General features: G+C 51.3%; 1 non-coding gene across 1 annotated transcript; it reads right to left on the bottom strand.

Annotated features, from left to right (window-relative positions):
- Positions 1–3,015: 3,015 nt before the first annotated feature.
- TRNAG-UCC (transfer RNA glycine (anticodon UCC)) lies at positions 3,016–3,087 on the bottom strand. Its single transcript has one exon. It is a non-coding gene; the product is annotated as a tRNA-Gly (tRNA).
- Positions 3,088–6,799: the final 3,712 nt, after the last annotated feature.

The following is a 6,799-nucleotide window of genomic DNA, read 5'->3' as shown; positions in this document are numbered from 1 at the left end:
CAGTTCAGACGGTCCCTTTCCTGTGCAGATCTCCAGCACATCATTCCAACAGCCGGGGTCAGGATTTCTCTGGGGCACGGAAACTTTTCGGGGGCCTGGTGAGTGAACTCAGTCCGTGGGGTTTCACGGACTGACCACAGCCGCGTAAGCTATCACCAGCAGGAGAGTGGGGTGGGAGGAGGTATTGGTTCCTATTCTCTGTGTATAAATAAAGTCTGCTGCAGTTTCCACGGCACTGCATCCGATGAAGTGAGCTGTAGCTCACGAAAGCTCATGCTCAGATAAATTGGTTAGTCTCTAAGGTGCAAAAAGTCCTCCTTTTCTTTGTAAGGAAAGAGCAGCGCCAGTGTCTCACTGTCAGGGACGCAGGTGGCCCCGTCCCCCCTGTCTGACCGTTGCCCTTGCGGGAGAGAAGGGTTCGATGGTATTGAATGACCAGGGAGGTTTTGCTGTTCATGGATCCGTGCAAAGGAAATTGTGTCTCTGTGTGAAATTGAAACAGCAAATGAATCATCCACGTGGTGACCAAGTGCCCTAAAGAGTGTGGGTGAAGGGCTGGGGCTGAGAAATGATTTAACAGGGGTCTGTATCAATTTATTGGCCTGAGTAAAAGTTAACAGCTAAAAGGCTGCCATTGCTGTTAGCACTTGAACCTACGTAGGGGCACCCCGGTGGGTGTCAAGTCCATGGCGTTAACCCGGGGTAGTCGATTCCTTTTATCCAGATCCAAATTTCTTGGTCAAGGTCTTGTCAAGGTCTAGACGCCAGAGAAAATAATACGCTGATGATAATCGGAAAAGGATTTTGCAGTCACGATGGGCATAACAATTATGATTGTGTCGTGTTTCATTCCTTAGATCCGTCACCTCCGCCCTTCCCTTTAGCCTTGTAGTTGACCAAGGGTGAAACTAAACATCTCTTCAGATACCAGGGGCTGTTTGTGCTCATTCCTGCGAGCTACACAGGGGTTTGAGGTTGCTGCTTTCAATCCTCTGGCTCTGCCGGGATAAGGAACAATTCAGGCTGTCTCTGAACTGAAGGAGGGAGATCATTTTTTGACAGGGAGAGGGAGGCCTCCTCTTAAAGGTGTTTGTCTGGCTGGCAGCCCTGGTTCCCAGGTCTCTCCTGAGGGAAGAAAATTTCAGTGCAAAATACCAAAACTTTTAACAGAGAGGAGGGAAAGGCGATGGCCACATGATGGGGCCAGTATGAACCACAACCTGGTTCTTTTATGTGGGATGACTCTGAACACTGGCTGATCTCCACACCCTTGGGTTGGAAGAGATGTTTAGTTTTGCACTTGGGAAACTACAAGGCTGAAGCAATTTTATGGATGGTGACACTAGGATTCAAGGGTTATTTTGTGTTGCAAAAAACGTTAAAAAAACACTTGAGCTGCCTGTTCTCAAAGGCTGGTTTCCCCAGGTCTGCGCCAAAAGTTCTTCTAGAGATGCCCTGGGTTCTCTCACGCCTCGGTGGGAACTAAAGGGAGTCGTCCCGTGCTGCCCTTGGCTCCAGGCTGATTTATCCGGGGAGGGGACGTGGAGTCGACTTGTTGGCTGTTGAAAAGGGAGCCAGGCCAGTTCTCAGGGGCCGAGAACTCCCAGCATCTGCCCAGCCCAGCCCAGCCTGCTGCCCTGCCCCAGCCTCTGTTCCCCTGGGGGCCCTGCGTGTTTGACTCGAGAGCGTGGCGGGGGCAGGAGGTGAGGCCAGCAGACAGCCTGTGATGGGCAGATGCGAGGAGCAAAGCGCCAGAGGCCTGGCCTGGCTCCCTCCTCAGCTGCAAACAACCAATTCCCCCCCACCCCTGAGATATCAGGGACCTGGGGGGGTTTCTAACAGAGCACTGGGGGGGTTTCTAGCAGGAACTGAACTGGGGAACCAGCTTTTAATGGCAGGCAGCTCACGTTCAGACTAATTTTGTTACAATTTTATTTATAATATAAAAGAATTCAGAAGTAATTCTCGGGACTCTTTTCTCGTAACGGTCCCGGCCGTAGAAAGAAACGGCTTTTGGGCTTTTTTCGTGATACGGGAGCCAGGTTCGTTCACTGTTCAGAGTCCCTGTGCGCCGAAGCGGGCTGTTGTCTTTCATTTCTTAGGTTCTGGTGCCGTTGTGTGGCCATTTCCTTCCCCTCTTTGCCGTGCAAAGCGCCGGTATTTTGCACTGTAACAATATTTCCTCGGCAGGGTGCGTGTGTGTGTGAAGGCTGCATTCATGTACTGAACAATCACTAGCAAGTGACCGAAAATCACCCATCCGATGGGGCCTCCGTCCCTCTCAAAAATCCTCTTCCTTCTTCCGTTAAGGGACATCCTGGATCTTGTCTTATCTCTGCAGAGCCCAGGGGTTGCAATCCGTAATCTCCAAGCTGTGGTGTGAAAACCTGCTCTGTCTTAATTTGCTACTGCCTGGGGTACGTCTGTATCAATCACAGCCTTTAAATGACCAGTGAGGTCATTGAAACATGACGTATTTTGCAGCTTCCTTTACTGTGCTCACAATGGAGCATCCTGACACTGATACGTCTGCCCAAGTGACCTGTGGGTCGGATTCATTGTCGTGGGGCAGGGGATCATTTAAACTCTTCATTTCCTTAGGGTTCGCCTTCAATATACTTGGATGCTGGAGCGATCTCTGACCATTACAGTTCATCAACTCGGCAGGACAGCAAGGCACTTGTCCTGTGGCCTTGACCGAGAGAGGTTTCTGATCAAAGGGAGGGTAGATGCCAGCCAGCTCCTGGGGTAATATCTCATTGGAGATGGAAGGGCTTGTTCAGAAAGAGATTTTGACGTCTGTAGGGTATCATAGAATATAGAATCATAGAAGATCAGGGTTGGAAGGGACCTCAGGAGGTCATCTAGTCCAACCCCCTGCTCAAAGCAGGACCAATCCCCAATTTTTGCCCCAGATCCCTAAATGGCCCCCTCAAGGATGGAACTCGCAACCCGGGGTTTAGCAGGCCAATGCTCAAACCACTGAGCTATCCCTCCCCCAAAACATCACATCCCTGCATTGGCCGGGAATCGAACCCGGGTCAACTGCTTGGAAGGCAGCTATGCTCACCACTATACCACCAATGCCTCTAAAGAGGAGCCAGATGGGTTTGTCTCCAGGCAGGTGTATTTTAGTCTCTGGTAGGTAGAAATGAGAGCAAAGTATTTTGGATTTCCTATTTCCCCGCCTGAGGGCCATCTAGGCTCACCTGACATTTTTCCTGGCAGAAGCCGTTCCAATCTGTTTATCACAGGGTCAAAATGTGGCTGCCATCACACAGAGGCATTAGCGGTGGCTGAGGTGAGAAGAGGGCCAAGAAGTCCTTTCCCTCCACCAAACGCACCCGTGCACATGGAAGCCATAAGATTGCTGCAGCCTAAATGCCCTGATGGCAAACGGGGAGGGGCAGAAGGCACTGCCAGCTGTCCTGAGCACCCCAGAGGAGCCAGGCCTGGGTGCTCCTTCATCTCTCCTGTACTGGTGAGGGCAACCCTCACTCCCCAGGGCTCCCGGTGGCCCCAGGGATTCCCCGGACTTCCACCAGCACAAACGCCCCTCCTACCACCGCGGCTTGAAGATGTACCCCCTTCTCCTCCTCCACCCCATGGCTCGAGCTTTAGCACCGTAACCAAGCCTGCAGTTGGTAAAGTGCTCCATGATCTCTAGGAAACACGACACAGGAGGGTTATAACTCTTGCGATGGAGACTCTCGAACTCAGACCAAGCTTAGTGGGGAGGCGGAGAGTTCTAGTGGGAAACTGAGGCGCAGTGAATAGCTCTTTAGAGGTTCAGGGTTCACCCACGGACCAACACAGGAGCCAGCAAAGCAGCCTAGCGAAAGGAACAAACCTACCCTGCTGTTTACATGAGGAGGAGGACCGATGCTGAATCCTGCCGCTGACAGAATCTGATATGAGCAAGTATCACACAGATCTCTCTCTAGGTCCCGAGCTTTCGGCTCAGGTCTGCACAGGCCCAGCCTGGTCACACCCCGCTCCTTTCATCTGGCTTCCCTCACTCAGCACAAAACCAAAGGCACTCAAGATGACACTTGGAAAGATGAGGAGGACTTGTGGCACCTTAGAGACGAACCAATTTATTTGAGCAGAAGCTTTCGTGAGCTACAGCTCACTTCATCGGATGCATACTGTGGAAAATACACAAGATCTTTTTATACACACAAACCATGAAAAAATGGGTGTTTACCACTACAAAAGGTTTTCTCTCCCCCCACCCCACTCTCCTGCTGGTAATAGCTTATCTAAAGTGATCACTCTCCTTACAATGTGTATGAGAAAACCTTTTGTAGTGGTAAACACCCATTTTTTCATGGTTTGTGTGTATAAAAAGATCTATACTTTCCACAGTATGCATCCGATGAAGTGAGCTGTAGCTCACGAAAGCTCAGGCTCAGATAAATGGGTTAGTCTCTAAGGTGCCACAAGTCCTCCTTTTCTTTTTGCGAATACAGACTAGCACGGCTGCTACTCTGAAACTTGGAAAGATCGTTTCAGCTGATGAACCTGCCAGTTAAGAGCTGCTGCTGTTGCTGGAAATACAGCAGGGGACTATACCAGACAGATTAAAGTCACCGGGCCTTTGGAGAATTTACAAGGGGAATCCAGAAAGTTTATGAGTTGGGATTCTGCAGAAAACTACAGGGAACTGAGAGCCAGGATTTCCACTGACTTGCTGCGTAACTTGGGCAAGTCACGGCACCTTCTGGGCCTCCAGTTTTCTCCTCTCAACTTTCCAACATGATGCAATAGAATAAACTTGTGCTTGAAAAATAAGATGAGAAAGTCAGAATGAAAAAGTCCAAATCAGGAACCACAGGAAAAACCATCGCCAGTGCAATACAAGAAACACGGCTGTCGTTGCTAAAACCACTACTTACTTACTTGTACAGACTTTCGACGAGTATTTGTTATTAAAATATAAATTCGATAGCACAAGAACAAAGGTCAAGATGAAGTGCTAAGAGTCATGAAAATAACATTTTAAAAAGTAATACGTTGAAAGGAGCAAAAGTATATAAAAACTGGATTCCAAGGAAGGGAATGTAATTCAGGGAATCCCAGCCGCAGATAAGACAAATTGGTGACCTGCTAGGAGACGCTATACAGTCAGACGCACTGATCAGGGATTCTTTGTTTCTGAGGGGGGGGGTGTAAAATATTTCACTGAATCAAGTCTCCTGCCGCACCTCAGTAGGTTATATCAGATAGAGAGGAGCTGTGGTAACTAGGCATTGGGCCTGTGCCTTTTGTGGTTAGATGTTTGGCTGCGTGTGTGTGTTCCTTCTGTGTGCCATCCCAGCTCTGTGCAGACAGCTGGCAGGGCAGAGCTCAAGCGAACCGCCCAATGACCACAGGATCTGTTAAGGTACAAAGGCACCCAGCCAGGTTTATTGTCGACGAAGCACGGTACTAGTATCCCGCAGACTCTACCGGACCGTTAATACAGGTATCCCCGTAACAATGGAACAGCCCAGTGAATGGCAGGACTTTTCGTTCCTCCCTAGGATAGACAAAGACACATCTTCTGAGATACGTCTTTATCCTCCGATACAAACAGATTATGTACCGCCCCTCTGACGTAGTTAGGTGCCACCCTCTGGTGTGGTTAGCTACTGCCCCCCCTCTGATGGAGCTAACCCCCACCCAGTACCTTGCACCTGTTTGGTTTGATCAAAACCTCTCTATCCGTCATGCTGTCATCCTGACCTTATCCTTAAGATGGGTCGGCGTGTTCCTGTTCTCTTTGGGGAACGTGCTGGTATCGGGGTGGCCTGGTACCACCTGTCTGGAATGTATTGATGCGTGTTTTCTTGTGCCTAGCACTACCTAGGAACGTGTGTTTCTGCCATATCAGCCCTGGTCTTGCCAGATTCTGGGAGCAGGACCTGCCTCTGGCTCAGAACTTAACTTTGCTTTGTATCAGCAAAGGTTTGACCACCACTTTAGTCCAGGCCACAGCCTCGCACCATGCCTCTGAGACAAGGCCCTAAGTCTCAGGTCCTCTGTCTACTACACCTTTAAGAACCCTGCCCTGGGATAGTGCTGTCCTCTGGGCGAGGAAAGAAAAAAGCCCCCCTGCACACACCCCCACCCCCAATCTGCTATTGCAAACACAGGTGTCTCAGGCCACCGGGGTAGCTGTTACCCTCTCTGCCCCGGCCTGTGCCGGGGTTTTTCCCTCTGTCACCCTCTGCCAGGGCCTCCCCCTTGGACTTAACCCCGGCTCCTCCCCCCATCCCTGATTTTGCCCCTCAGCCCCTATCTTAACCCTGTCTCCAGCTGCTGGACGCCCCTGACCAGCCAACTTCCACCCCCTGCTCAGACCCTGGCCATGCTCCGATTTGCCCCCTTTGCTCCTTTTTAGCCCCGGTAAATAGCAGTCTGCAGAATCTGGTGCCAAGGGAGGGCAGGGTGAAGGGCAGTGGCTTTGGCCGATGTTACTGAGCACGCTCAGTCCAAGCGAAGTGGCCTCCGAGAAGAGATTAGCAATTTAAGGCAGAGAGCAGTGGGATGCGCTGCCTGCCTGGGTCTGAACCTGCTCGTGCAGGGGGGGGAAGATGCCCAAGTAACATCTGCTGGCGCCGGCTCCCTTGGGGGGCCGGGGGGGGGCTGTGCTCCCTGCTGCTTGGGAGGCGACAGCAGGGGGAGGCAGGGGCCACGCTGACTGCAGGGGGGCAGGGGGGTTCAAAGAGTTCGAGGCAGGGAAGGAGAGAGCCCGAGGGGCAGCATCAAGGTGTAGGAGCCAGGGTTGGGGGGCGATGCGCGGCCAGACAGTGGC

This window comes from Lepidochelys kempii, chromosome 28 (genome assembly GCF_965140285.1).
Source record: "Lepidochelys kempii isolate rLepKem1 chromosome 28, rLepKem1.hap1, whole genome shotgun sequence".
In the NCBI taxonomy this organism is placed as follows: Eukaryota; Metazoa; Chordata; order Testudines; family Cheloniidae; genus Lepidochelys; species Lepidochelys kempii.
The sequence above is the reverse complement of the archived record's forward strand: the minus strand, read 5'-3'. Positions and strand labels throughout refer to the sequence as shown.